This window comes from Mus caroli, chromosome 17 (assembly GCF_900094665.2).
Source record: "Mus caroli chromosome 17, CAROLI_EIJ_v1.1, whole genome shotgun sequence".
NCBI lineage: Eukaryota > Metazoa > Chordata > Mammalia > Rodentia > Muridae > Mus > Mus caroli.
In genome coordinates this window covers 19,830,435-19,845,390 of record NC_034586.1, presented here as the reverse complement: position 1 = coordinate 19,845,390, position 14,956 = coordinate 19,830,435, and the positions used below count along the sequence as shown (strand labels likewise).

General features: G+C 49.0%; 1 non-coding gene and 1 pseudogene across 1 annotated transcript; one reads left to right on the top strand and one right to left on the bottom strand.

Moving 5' to 3' along the window:
- Window positions 1-10,603: 10,603 nt before the first annotated feature.
- LOC110284315 lies at window positions 10,604-11,143 on the bottom strand (annotated as a pseudogene).
- A 452-nt stretch (window positions 11,144-11,595) lies between these two features.
- LOC115029785 lies at window positions 11,596-11,722 on the top strand. The gene has a single exon (XR_003835351.1). It is a non-coding gene; the product is annotated as a small nucleolar RNA SNORA17 (small nucleolar RNA).
- Window positions 11,723-14,956: the final 3,234 nt, after the last annotated feature.

Here is a 14,956-nt window from a genome sequence, read left to right as displayed (position 1 = left end):
GGCAGAGGAGGCAGAGGCAGAGGCAGAGGCAGAGGCAGGTGGATCCCTGTGAGTTCAAGGTGTGGGTCCTGGGTCCTGAGAAGATGACATAAACTCCATTTTAGGGCTAGGCCTGACTTAAAAAGAAAAGTCATCTGTTTTAGGAACTGACCATAGCCCCACTACCACCACCACCAATTCATCAGTCCCAGGAGTTAGGCCATAAGTCACCAGGAAGAAGGGCATGAAACCCCCATCCAAGAAACAGCCCGGAGATACCCACAAGGATGGGGAAATATCATGTCTCAGGATGGGCCATCTGTGCTGGGCAGCCTTATATGGTCTGAGTATCTCAGCCTGTGGTTATACGTTCATGACACAGGAATGCAGTCCATTGATACCTGGACACAAGCCAGTCAGAAATGGACCCACGTAACATCCCCAGCACACACCAATGACGTTTTAGATTACCTAGCCCTAGCTAAAATTCCCCTAGTTCTTATAAAGAGGCCTACGTGCTTTTGCCTGGGGTTGTCGCCATTTTTGTAAGTGGCCAACCCCTATGTGAGGTCTTCTTGCTTTTGGGAAATACGAACACTCCTGCCAATTGCATATGTGCTGGTGGTGTCTGTGTGGCCCTTTCAGACTTAACTGGACCCAAACTTGGGTCCTCTGAAAAAGCAACAAGCACTCTTAACTGCAGAGCTACTTCTCTAGCCCCTATCAAAATAGTGTTAAATTAGCCAAGTGGTGGCACACACCGCTGTTAATACACAGGCAATGACACTGGGCTGCTCTCAGGGACCTGGCAGCTGCTTAGATCATCATCTGTCTCCCGCCAGGTGTGTCAGGTTTCTGCTTTGGATAAGAGGGTTCCAGCCATCCCAGATCTCTCTCTCTCTCTCTCTCTCTCTCTCTCTCTCTCTCTCTCTCTCTCTCTCTCTCTCTCTGCCTTCCTCCATGCCTCTCTGCTCTCTGCTCTCTGGCACCTCTCTTTGTCTTCCTGTCTGTCTGTCTGTATCCCCCAGGTCTCCACTCTTCCTTCCTCCCCAAATAAACATTACACCTGATTTGTTGTGTGGCATAATTTCTCAGGGGTATATTTTGCCACCCATCCCCTGTCACCCTGACCCTTGCCCACATATTTTTTAAAATAATTTCACAGTCCTTTAATCCCAGCACTCGGAAGGCAGAGCTTTGAGTTTGAAGGAAGCCTGGCCTACAAAGTGTCCAGGACATCCACGGCTACACATAGAAAACCTGTCTCAAAATACATAACAACAACAGTAACAACACAGAAAACAAAAAGAAAAAAGAAAAGAAAAAAGTGTTAAATTGCCTTCCTCTGTGAGAGCCAAAGTTATGTTTTAAGTCTTAATTACTTTGCCTAAGAGATCCATGAACCAAAAATGCCTGTGACCTGTAAGCTCCTGCCCAAGGTCAGATACTTCCTGAAATGTTTATTGTTTGCGGGAGGTGACAAGCTGTGTGTGTGTTTTCATGTCCCTAAACAAGTTTGTTTGACTTCCAACCACTCCAGATGGGCTTGATCACATGTGGGCAGGGAGGTCCGTAGGCAGCAAACATGGAAGAATGTATGCTTGCCCCTGAGTGGATCTGATGTGAAATGTGGGGAATTGTGGAGTTTGCTTTTTAAGCCCCTGCAAAATGTCACCAGGGCCATTTTCCTGGGAATCTGGGTCTGGACCTGGCCAGTAATTTATTAAAACTTCTTTCAAATGTGGCTTTAAGTTGCTTAGTGATCTTATTCCCAACCAGCGGGATCAACAACCACTTCCTTTCTTCTTCCCTGTCACCTGATGGATGAAAAAATAATAATAAAAAGGAAAGGATGAGACTGCTCCTAGGTGTGGTGGAGAAAGTTTATTAGAGACCTGTGAGAGAGCATAGGCAGGGGCAGGGACATGGACATCTGAGAGAATCCAGAGTGGACCTGACCATGCTGAGCTGGGCCAAGGTTGGGGGTTGGGTGGGGGAGCAGGTGCCAGGTAACCAAAATGTCTGGATTAGATAAGGAAGAACCTCTATGGGAAGGGCATCCCAGCCCCTGGGCTAGAGAGTTCAGGGTAGGAAGCCACACGCTGTAACAGGTTTGCTGAGAGAACTTGGAGGCCAGGTCTGTCTTGATATCTTAAATAGGCACCTCAGCGCATGGTCCTGGGTTTGAAACTGAACACTCTCCCTGTCTTCTACTTCCTCATCCTCCCCCTCCTTCTTTTCCTCCCCCACCTCTTCCTCCTCCTTTTCCCTTGAGACAGGGTTTTTCTGTGTAGCCCTGGATGTTGAAGAACTCACTCTGTAGACCAGGCTAGACTAATAGAGATTGGCCTGCCTTGCCTACTGAGTGCTAGGACTGTAGGCATGGGCCACCATGGCTTGGCTAGCAATGGCTTAGCATGTAGTCCTAATTTGATACTCATTATGTATCCTAGAATGGTCTCAAATTTGTGTCAACTCCCTGCCTCAGCTTCCCGACTACTGGAATTGCAATTGTTTATCACCATACCTGACCAAAAAATTTTAGTGTCAGAACAGTTGCAGCAATAGCACCCAAGAAGAAAGGCTTACTGTGTCTGGCCGTGCCTAGAGGTTCTGAAGTCATGTGACTCCTTCTCTTTTTTCTTTTTTCGTTTATTTTATTTTATTTTATTTTATTTTATTTTATTGAGTGTATGGTGGAAGAGTGAAAATGGGTCAAAAGGGAGGGAAGGAGGGAGGGAGGGAGGGAGGGAGGTCTTTCCCATGCTGGGAAAGATCTGTGCCTTGGGAAGGAAGGCAGCCAAACGGGTTAGTGCTAGTGCGTAGTCCGTTGTGGTGCTTTATCCAAAAGACTTTGGTTCTGGCCTCCCATTTTATTCTCAAAGGGAAGTCTCTTCCTCCATGATTGTTCCCCACTGTGGATGGAGCGTGCGTTGTGTGCGTGGGTTATGAAAAACAGAAGGCAGGAGGAACTGGCTGACCTCCTTATCTGGGTTCCTCGGTGGCAGCAGGTGACCCGTCACCAGTAGGTCCGTTTGAAGAAGCCACTGTTCTGCTGGCCACTCCTTGGGTTCACTGTGCTGTGCATGACCATCAGGCAGAGAGTGGTTGCTGCGGCGACCCTTTATTAATTTTTGAGACAGGGTCACGTTGTATATTCTTTTTGTTTGTTTGTTTTTCCTTTTTTGTTTGTTTGTTTGTTGTTTCTCTGTGTAGCCCTGGCTGTCCTGGAACTCACTCTCTTGTGACTCCTTTTCAAGAGCACATGACAAGAATTCAACCTAGATGTGGGGTTTATGGTGGGAAGTCATGATGTGACCTCCTGGGGCTTCCTGTGATACTCTAACTGAAGGAGAGCTGGAGAGTTCAGGGTCGGGGCAGGGTATGCCTCACCTATCCCCTCCCCCAGGGTCACTGCTTATCTCTAGGGTGCCCACAAGCACAGCACTCGAGGTGACTCCCTGAGGTCGGTACCTGTTGCTGGTTGGACTGTCCTCAGGGAATCCCAGCCCAGAGGACCAAAGCTCTTCCACCTATTGTGGATAAGCCCAAGGCAGGACATTCCCGGCTCTGCTTCACTCCGGCATTGTGACTGGCCCACACAGCCACAGTGCAGGGGTTTTTAATGGAAGAGGAGGGTGCTGGGGACTGAGAAGCAGTGGCATCAGTGCATCAGGCATGAGTGAGACTGCTTCACACATGGAAATCACCAAAGCTTTAACCCACAACTTCTACACATGATTCTTGGAAGCCATTGAGGAAAGGTGGGCTCTGACAGAAGGAACGAACCAAGGAAACGAAAGAGGGAGGCTATAAAACAGGAGCACGCCTTTAATCCCAGCACTCGGGAGGCAGAGGCAGGCGGATTTCTGAGTTCGAGGCCAGCCTGGTCTACAGAGTGAGTTCCAGGACAGCCAGGGCTATACAGAGAAACCCTGTCTCGGGGAAAAAAAAAAAAAAAAAAAAAACCCAAACCAAACCAAACAACAACAACAACAAAACCAGGAGCAGCAGGGTTCTCGCCATGACGACAAAGGGAGTCCTCTGAAGAGCAAGGTGAGTGAGGCGCTGGAGGGCAATCTGCCGTGGCTGCAATCTGCTGTGGCTGCAACCTGCCATGGCTGCAATCTGCCGTGGCTGCAATCCTCCGTGGCTGCAATCCGCCGTGGCTGCAATCCACATGGCTGCAATTCCAGGCTGCATGTTCCAGGACATACAATTCATTGTGGCTGCAATCCTCCGTGGCTGCGATCCTCCGTGGCTGCACTCTGCCATGGTCTCAATCCGCCTTGGTTGGGACACTGATTTAGGAGTTCCCGGCCTGTGAAGACTGGCATCACTGTGCACTCTGCCCCTGCGCTGACTTTTTAACCTGATGAGACTACTAAAGGATGCGCTTCCAGCACAAGACTTCAGCTGAGGAAGTCCCGAGATTCAAGGAAAGAAATCCAAACCAAGGGGAGAGGAAATGGTATTCCAACAGGGACAGAGGAGACAACAGCAACCAGAGAGCCGTGGGGGAGCTCGAAGAGGAAGTCCGTAAAAGACAATGGAGTTCTCCGAGCTGCAAGAAGTGCTGCTAGGAGAGGCTTGCTTCAGATGAGTACTGCCTGGAAAATATTTTTTCCTTCTCTTTGCTTCCATTCTTCCTTCTACTAAAAGTGTGAGTGTGTGTGTGTGTGTGTGTGTGTGTGTGTGTGTGTGTGTGCACATGCACGTGTGTTCAGGTGCTTATGTGCCTGTGGAGGCCAGGAGGTTGGTACCTTTCCTTCCTTGCTCTCTTTCTCAGAAAACAACGTCTCACGATGTGTTGAGCCCTGCCCCGCCTCCTCTCCCCTCCCCCCAGCCATTTTGTTTCATGCCCACCAGCTATTTCATATTGTTGCTGTAATCTGCCTGCCAGTCATTGACATAGAAAAATAACTTGACTCAGAGCAAGGTCATGCCAACCACATACCCTGTAAGGTTCTGTATGTTCTGAGGTTTGTTAATCCTAAGAAATTTGACAACCATAAACTCCACTTAGGACCAATCAGAATAAAGGTCAATTAGAGCTGCTCTATCTATCTAGTCAAAATAGCTTGAGTCAGAACTGCACATGAACTCATTGTGAGAAGTTGGTGGTCATAGCCTCAGCCGGGAACGCTGAGCTACAGCCCCTGATTGATCAGTCTTAAGAGTGTTCGCTCAATAAGCCTTCCCTGTCTGACTGAGATCAATGTTTGTGTCGTTTGTGGGGCCACTCTTAGACTCCTACACTAGGTGGTCTGGAACTCTCTCTAGAGACCAGGCTGGCCTAGAACTCACAGAGATCCCCTGCCTCTGCCTCCTGAGTGCTGGGATTAAATATGTGTGTCACCACCCTCGGCTCTTTGCCTTATTTTTGGGGATAGAGTCTCTCACTGGACTTGTAGCTGGTTGACTGGGCTGGGTTGGGTGGTCAGTGACTTCTAGGGGTCCCTGCCTCTACCCCAATCCCAGCACTAAAATTACACATGTAGCACCCAGGTTTTACATGAGACCTTGGTGCTAGGGATTTAAATTCACACCCTCACATCATGTCTGTAAGCAGTCTCCTCAGTCCCGTTAAAAACATACACCGCACTTTACATGTAGCCTCATCCCGAGGAACTGCTCAGAGTCTAAGCCCAGCAAGGATGCAGCCTAGAGGTGAAGGTGGGCACGCTGCCTGCAGGTCGCCCACGATGCCATGTCTGGAGGCAGAGATCACATGTGGTTCCAGTTCCCTTCCCCAACCCCAGAATTGTGCTAAATGTTTCCTTGGCAATCCTCTTGGCTACCATGATTGGTGCCAGAAGTCTCTGGGTGGCAGCTCCCCCCTCTCCCCGAAGTCATGTCACAACAAATCCCTACACATAACTCCTATTCCAGATTACTTTCCTGTTTAAACCCTGACAGATGTCAGACATGTCTTCTGGTGATCTAATTTTAAATTGGAGAAGGGTTTCTTATCTATCGTGACAGACTCTCCCTCTGTAGTCTAGACTGTCTTTAAACACTGGCTCCTCCTGCCCCAGTCTCTCTAGTGCTGGAATTGTAGGTGTGTGCCACCATACCTGGTTAAAGTTTGTGTCTATCTGTCTGTCTGTCTGTCTGTTTACTGTGTGTGTCAATGTAGGTCAGACACCTTCAGCCATCCTGGAGACTCAGGCTGTTTTTCTGGCCAGAACACAGCAGGAAGGCAGGAAGAACAGAACAGAGTTTAGGAGCTTGAAGGAGCACACTGCTTCCCTAAGGACCAGCCCTGCAGCTGGTCATTCTTGTTCACCTCAGGCTTTTCCAGGGAAACCTCCCTTCAGCTTCCCAGGGAGTTTCCGATTCAGGGTTCCACAGACCCAGGTCTTCACCTTTATAGCTGCAGGCTGCAGCCTCCTCTTCCTACTTGATCCTTTCCTCCTCCTCCTCCCTCTGCTCCTTTCTCCTCCTTCTCCTCCTCTACATTATTCCTTTTCTTCTGTGATGCTGGGGATAGAACCCAGAGTCTTGAACACGGTAGCTATGTGTTCTATCACTGAGATAGATCTATACCCTGGGCCTTCTCTTATTTGTTTATTTATTAATTATTTCTTTTACATCCCACTGCTGTCTCCCCTCCCTCCTCTCTTCCAATCCCAATCCTCCCCAGCCTCCCCTCTACATCCACTCCTCCTCCTTTTCTCTTCAGAAAAGGACAGGCCTCCAGGATAGCAACCAAACATGGCAAATCAAGTTGTAGTAAGAGTAGGCACCTCCCCTCGTGGTTAAGGTTGAACAAGGCAACCCAGGATGAGGAAAGGGTGCCAAAAGCAGATAAAAAGAGTCAGAGACAGCCCCTGCTCTCACAAGAAGATCAAACTACATGACTATATACGCAGAGGTTTCTTTATTTTTTTAAAAAATAATAATTCTTAGTGTTTTTGATGGCCTCCACTTTTTTAACTGATAAACTTATCAAATGCATAGTAATTGTTTACCATCTCCTGTTAGCACTTCCAGGGCCTTGAGCTATGGGTCACCCTCATCTCTGCAGCCCCTTCCTACCCTCCCTTGGTCTCCCTAGTCTGTCACCCACAGCCTCCCTGTCCACCTGCTGTGACACTTGCTCTGAGCATGTTCCTCTCTGGTCAGGCATCCTCTGCCAGTTAGAGTCTCAGCCTCTATCCTGCTTGGTTTTATGTTGGTTTGTCACAAGCGAGAGCCACTTGAGAACAGGAATTCTCAATTTAAAAAAAAGCCTTCATAAGATTCTTCTATAAGCAAGTCTGTAGTGCATGCGCTTAACTACCAATGGATGCTGGAGGTCCCAGCCCATTGTGGGTGATGCCATTCCTGGGCAGGTGGTCCTGGGCGCCGTAAGAAAGCAGATTGAGCGAGCAAGGGATGGGGTCAGCCAGGAGGCAGCACCCCTCCTTGGCCTCTGCATCAGCTTCTGCCTCCAGGTTCCTGCCCTGCTTGAGCTCTGAAAAGAGCTCAGCTGACTATTTTGTGGGAACTTTGGAAGACAAGAGCATTGAGAGAAATGCAGATGATGGAGGCCTGACTTCTGACGTTTTAGAGAGAAATTTGAGAGTTCCTTAAAAATTACTGGAACTATTTGATATTATAAATTAAGAATCTGTGGTTCTGGCTAGCTAGACTGAAGAAATCAGCCACAATTACTAAGAGACCAGAACCACTAAAGTGAAACCTTTGCTTTGCTAGGACAACAGACGTCAGTCAGCTGAGTCTGAAGACTCACATGTGATTAAGATGCATCTAACCCTGGGGTCATGAGAGCTGGCCTTGCCTCTCACCTGCTGTACCATTTGGGGAAGCTGGTCCTGCACCTTGGCAGAGCTGGCCCTGGTGGCCAGGGTATAGGTAACTGCCCAAGGTCTTGTGCAGAGGAGTGCTGGCCCCACCTCTCCTCAGCTGAGGGGTGGGGCTGGCAGGAAGGTGATGGCTTCTCCTCCTGTAGGAGTCAGGAGAGCTGGCTCCGGGATTGGGGTCGTGAGAGTGGGAGAGCTGCCTCTGCTCCTCACTGGCTGTAGCACATGATAATCTGTATCCCACTCAGCTGGGTGGCACAGTGGAGCTGGCTCTGAAGGCATGGGTGTGGGTGAGCCAGCCCCCAGGGCATGAGAACAGGAGGGGCTGACCCTGCCTCCTGCTGCTGTCCACATTGGATGGGTTAGCCTGAGCAATGTTGGAAAGTTCACCCTGGTGGTGTTGATTCAGGGAGCCAGCGGGATATCCAGGTCAACTACAACCCAGGTCCAGATCCAGGGCTTTAAGTTGGCCCACCTCAGAACCTACATCATCTGTGAATGGTTGGAGCACATGAAAGGGCCAGTCCTGCTGTTCCAAAGCTGCAGGATCTCCATGACACAGGGCAACAACAGGGTAACCAGGAGGAGTCCCAGTGAGGACCCAATATTGACAGTGTCACAGAAGCCAGAGGCCTCCAATCAGACCAGTGGCTCATTGCAATGAATTTTTGCATGTGAGATGTGTGGACAGAGGGATGTACTATGGGATGCACTGTGACACACTGCAGCTTCCACAACGAGATGGTTTTTATTCTTTGGTTTTTGTTTGCTTGTTTGTTTGTTTTATTTTCTTTTGCCCGTGTGTGGGGGAGGTTGCAAGGGCAGAGAGCAGATATGAGGGGAGAGGGAGATGAGTGAACCTAAGGTGCATGATGGGAAACTCATGATGAAGCAATAAAAAGTTGGAGAGAGAGAGAGAGAGAGAGAGAGAGAGAGAGAGAGAGAGAGAGAGAGAGAGAAGCATCCTTGAGGTGAAGTCTGGGAAGTGTTTCCTCGGGGTTAGCACACACATGATTGAAACTGTGGTCTAAAGATAGCAAAGGCTGCATCTCACACTGGCAGTCAGAACTTGGTGAGGTGGGAGTGTATCCCATGTGCTACTGGTTTTGAAGGCATGAAGGGACTCCAGGGGTCATGGAGAGCAGCTGAGGCTTGGCACTGTGTGGCAGTGCTGGAGTCCCTGAACAGAGGCCAGAAGGAGCCATTGATGAAGGTCCAACATCTGTTTTGGGGTATCCATCAGAGAGATAGGTTTAAGCCAAGAAGGTCTTTATTATCTGGCCAGGAATTACACTGGGTAACACAGACTCCAGTGCAGCCCTGAGCCTTTCTCAGGATGAGCTTATATAAGCACAAAAGCCATGTTCTGGGTTGACACACTTCATTTAACAAGAACAGTTAGCCAGAAGCAGAACTACAAAAACCAAGGTTAGTTCATTTAGAGACTCCCAGAACTGTGGGCTTTGATGGATTAGGTCTTTGTTTGACTTTTGGCAGGTGCTGCTGTCTCTGTGCTGAGTTTTACAGCCTGAATGATACTTCCATCATGGAGTCAGTTGTGCTAAGGTCTGGGGGCTTACAAAGGTCTGGGGCCCTGTTGAAGCAGATCCCAGCATTTTGGAGAAGCCAGTGCCACCAAGGACAGCGGTAGCTGTGGAGTTGAGTTCACCTGAGCCTAAAGATGAGCTGTGTGTGCTGCAGAGGCTGGAGCTGGAGACGTGACCAAGCCATTTTGGAGGAGAGTAGATCAGGACTAAATCCCAGACAATGGGTACTGAGTTATTTACACTGTTGCACTTTGAATTCGCCTTGTTCTCATTGTAACAATGCCCTGGTTCTTCCCTTTTGAACTAAGAAACTGGTGGCGCAAGCCTTTAATCCCAGCATTTGGGAGGCAGAGGCAGGTGGATTTCTGAGTTCGAGGCCAGCCTGGTCTCTAGAGTGAGTTCTAGGACAGCCAGAACTATACAGAGAAACCCTGTCTCAAAAAACAAAAAAAAACAAAAAAACCAAACAAAAACAAAAAAAAATAAAACAAAAACCCAAAAAAAAATTTTTTTACAGGAGCCCACAGTTGAGGAAACTGTGACCTTTTAAAGAAATTTTGAATTTTCAGAGAGACTTTGGGTTCAGTTTAGTTTCGTTTTTTGAGACAGAGAGATTCACTATGTAGCTTAAGCTGCTCTGAAATTCTATGTGAACCAGGCGAGGCTCAAACACAGAAATCCGCCTGCCTCTACCTTCCAGATGCTGCTGGGATTAAAAGTGTGTGTCACCATGCCCTTCAAGACTTTGGATTTTGCCGGGCGTGGTGGCGTACACCTTTAATCCCAGCACTTGGGAGGCAGAGGCAGGCGGATTTCTGAGTTCGAGGCCAGCCTGGTCTCGTGAGTGCCAGGACAGCCAGGGCTAAACAGAGAAACCCTGTCTTGAAAAAACAAAAAAACCAAACAAACAAAGACTTTGGATTTTTAAAAGAAACAATGGATATTTTAAAGAGACAATTTTTGAAGTATTGTAAATGTAAAGACTGTGAAACTTTTAAAGCACTATGTCTATATTGTGATATTATTATTATTTTTATACTGTCCATAATACTTTATTGGTTTCCTATTGACCTGGACCCAGCTGGGTGTGCTCAGGGCAGGATCACTGTTCACCATATTTCAGGTGGGTAATGAGAAAGAAAGCCTTAGCCTAGACTCCAGCCCCTTCAGAGTGTGGAGGAAGAGCATGCGTTTTCTGGGCCAGCACGGGACATCCAGGTAGAGGCACAGGTGAGATCCAAGATTCAGGCTCACCGATGTTTACCTGTCTCAGTTGTGTTTGGAGAAGTATTCCTTGCTGTCATCCACAATGGGCTTGATGGTGTCACTGCCAGGCTTCCAGCCAGCAGGACAGACTTCCCCGTGCTTGTCTGTATATGGAAAGGCCTGGACTAGGCAGAGAGCCTTATCTACAGAGCGTCCCACAGGTAGGTCATTCACTGTGATTGGCGAAGGACACCCTTGCATCGCTGATAAAGAAGCAGTGCCTTCATCATTTTTCAACATGCCGTAATTCTGGGACAAGCTTTTAGTCACATCAGCAGGCAGAGAGATATTCAGGGGGCCCAAGCCTCCTTCCTTCCGTGGGGTATTGAGCCATACCAGGTGGGTGAACTGAGAGTCCACAGGCACTCCCAGCCTAGCTTTCGGAAGTCCTCAGCGTGGTTGCTAAAAGCGATAATCTATGTGGGGTAAACAAAAGTGATGTCCAGTGGGTAGAAAAAGAGGACCACGTACTTCCCCCTGTAGTCCAAAACTTAAAGCTGTGAAGTCAGGAGCTGGCTTTCTGATGTGCGCCTTAGAGGCCATGATTGCATGGGCAAGAGCGGGACATGTGGGCAACCAGACTTCAGCAGAGGCAGGAGAGAGATCTCAGAACTATATTGTGACATTAATCTGAGATCTTGGAGACAAAGGGAAGGCTATTATTTTTTGTTGTTGTTGTTTGTTTTTTGGTTTTTGGTTTTTTGAGACAGGGTTTTTCTGTGTAGCCCTGGCTGTCCTGAAACTCACTTTGTAGACCAGGCTGGCCTTGAACTCAGAAATCCGCCTGCCTCTGCCTCCCGAGTGCTGGAATTACAGGCATGTGCCACCACGCCTGACTGGGAAGGCTATTGTTAAATAGTGTTGTACTAGTGTATCAAAATGACAAGGGGTCAATTGTACTGGTTAGGTTTATGTCCACTTGACACAAGCTAGAGCCATTTGAGAAGAAGGACTCTGAGTAAAAAAGTGCTTCCATCCGATTTCCCAGTAGGCTCTGCCCTAGAGGCATTGCAGGTGTGGCTGCTGTGTCACCTGTGCATCAGTAGGTGACCGAGGAGACTGGCTATGTCTGTGCTCAGTGTTCTGACCTGTGGACATCTGAACAATTTGTAACCTAACAGTCCCTGAAAATAAGCAGGCCCGGGGAGTGAACCATGCCTGAGAGGAACCCTGCCCAGTGCCATAACAGCACCCCTGAGACCACTCCCAAGATGACCCCAGACACCAGAGACCCTGGGTGCCACTATGAGGAGCAAGTAAGTGGCGGAGAAATGGAAGAAAGAGAAACAGAGGAGGTGTGTTGTGGGTAGCCCTAGGGCTAATTATATTTGATGTTAAATCTGTTCTGTGAGTGTGAACAAGGAATGAGTCAGCACTCAGGTGATTTCCTGTAAACCTGCTTCCCTCCTTAATTTGTAAAATAAAGGAGAGCTGATTGGGCAGATAAAAGGGAAGGTGGAGCGGAAGGGGAGAGGGAGAAGAAGAAGAAAATAGAAGAGGGAGAGCAGGCAGAGGAGGAGGAAGAAGAAAAACAGCACATAGCCTGAGAAACCACAAGTTCTAAGGGATCTCATAGATGTGGAAGATGGTAGTGTAGCGGTAGACCTGCCCAATCCAGGTGCACCTCATGTATTCATATTAATTGTGTTGTGTTTTCATTGCCAGGGCATAATTGGTTTGGAGAGATTTACTGCAACAGAGGTGGGCACAATGAAGAGAGGCAGAACTGGAGACGCAAGGGTAGTGAAGGTCAACCTGATGTGAGTAGCCAGTAATGCCATCTGTGGCCACGAACTTGCACGAGCAGAGGTCTGTTACCACCAAAGGCCAGGCAAACGCCCCTGGTCTGGGCTGCCAGGGCACATGCTGATTTCTGAGAGCTGTGCAGAACTGGCCCCCACCTCTTCTCCCAGCATTATGAGAGAGCTACCCTAGGGTTGTGTGAGCAAGAGAGCTACCCCTGCCCCTAGCCAGCTGCAGTAGTCTGGAGAGTGGGCTCCCGAAGTACAATAGAGTTGGCCTGGTTGCAGGAGTTGTGGGTGAGCTGGCCCAGAGGTTCTAAGTATGGGAGAGCCAGTCCTGTTGCTGGTCTCCCATGCGCTAGCATGAATCAGGGAGAGATACCCCCACCCCCCTCCCCTCTTCACCTGTGGCAGTTGGGAAAGCTGCCCTAGGGTCATGAGAGCAGGAGTACTGGCTCTGCCTTTCACCTGGGCAACACAATAGAGCTGACCCTGGTGGGGGCAAGCTGGCCTGGAGGGTGTAAACATGGGAGATCTGACCCTACCTCTTGTCAGCTGTGCGGTGGCATGGACAAGAGAGAGATCCCCTCCCCTCCCTTTGCCCTTGCCATCTGGTGGGTGGGAGAGCTGGCCCTGCTAGGGTCCTTCCCCAGCTGCAGCACTCAGGAGAGCAGCCTCTGCACTTCCCCTGGGCAGCATGATAGAGTCAGCCCCGAGGGTGTGAGAGCAGAGGCTCTGGCTCTATCCCTTGCTGGCTGCAGCATTGGGTGGGTCAGCAGGAGCAGGGCAGGAGAGCTCACTCTGGTGGTGTGGGTGTGGGAGAGTTGGCAGGCTGCCTAGTTTAGATATCTCCCAGGCCCAGATCCTGGGCTTTGAATTGGTCCACCCATCGATGAACTGCTGGAGTTCTTGAAGGGGTCAGTCCAACAGTTCCAAATTTATAGGATTTCCATAACACAGGACAGCACAGGATATCTGAGAGGGGTTCCAGTGAGGTTCCAGAACTGATGATGTAGCAGAAGCCAGAGGCCTGGAACCAGACCAATGACTCATTGCAATGAACATTTGCTAGCAAAGAAATGTGGACAAAAGGGTATACTGTGGGGCACACGGTAGCATCTGCATTGGTTCCTGCCCTGGCTTTCTTTGAAGATACACTATGATGTAGAACTCTAAGGTAAAAATAAAACCCTTTCCCCCAAGTTGCTTTGGTCATGGTGATTTCTTGCAGCAATAGTAACACTAACTCAGATCTCCTTCTTTTCAGGGTTAACTCATACTTGTCTTCTAGACTTAGCCGGCATCTCTCTGTCCAGAGAGCCTCTGTCGTTTGCAAGATGATGCGGTGTCTTCCTGTGGGGTCCCTGGGCGCTCACTCACCCTTGCCTGTCTCCCATAGCTTACAGATGCTTTATGCAGCCGCTGTGTTTCCACCTTTCCCTGTTGTTGGTCAGAGAGCCTCGAGGGCAGAGCCTGCATGTCCAGGCACTTAATCCTTCACTAACATTTCCCACGTCAGCCCTTGGGAAGCATTGGTCGGACTTGAATCTGAATCAGCGCTTGTCCATTTGCCAAATGGAGTTCTTTGTATACACTGCTCTGAAATGAGCAGAGTTTTAAAATAAAGTAAAATAAAACCAGATGCCCCGGCAAGTTTGAGTCGCAGATGACGTGTCTGAGACACTGTCCACCTGTGGTGTATTTATACCTAATGAGTTCCTTGTTTACGTAGAACCCCATGCTTACCCAGGCTCTCTGTGTTTGTATCTGCTAGCTCAGCAAGCCTATCCTTACCCTCATGATGGAAAGCCTGACTTGGATAGTGAACTTTCTGCAGAAGCCTCATTCCCTGCAGTTCTCAGGGAGAGCTGAGGCTCTGCTTTTTTTTCCATCTCATCAATTTCCCCCACCCCCACCCCAGGGTACAGCACGTGGACTCTCCAAAGCTCTTTAAGTGGCTTCCAAACACTCACAGACAAGCCAGGAAACAGGAATAGGAAAGATGTGCAGAAGGGGTAACCAAAGAGGAAATGGCAGAAGGAGGTATACACAGGTCTTAGTCCTTCCTCTCTAACCCCTGGTCTGCACGTGACGGACAGTGCAGCCACAGAATGTTGATCATTAATTGGCACCTGGTAGCTGGTGCAGGCCCCAGTGTTCATGGCTCACAGAAGGCCATCGTGGGTTCACTGTAAGTCCCTGGATTCTCTGAGGTAAGAGGAGGAGGAGCAGGCCTGCAGCCAAAGCCTGTAACTCACGGTGAGGAGGGCCTGATCCTGACACCAACCCCTGGCTTCTGCTCTAGAGATGGCTTGTCACAGATCTGGATCTGGGATTGATCTCCTCACCCTCACCTTGTACCTCAAGCACAGCCCCTGCCTTGACTTCCCCTTCCCACTTTTCCAGACATTGTTCCCCCCCTTTCCAAGCACACATCAAAACAACCATCCATCATGATCAAGTAGGCTTCACTCCAGGGATGCAGGGATGGTTCAATATACAGAAATCCATCAACGTAATCCACTATATAAACAAACTCAAAGACAAAAACCACATGATCATCTCGTTAGATGCTGAGAAAGCATTTGATAAAATCCAACACCCAACATGATAA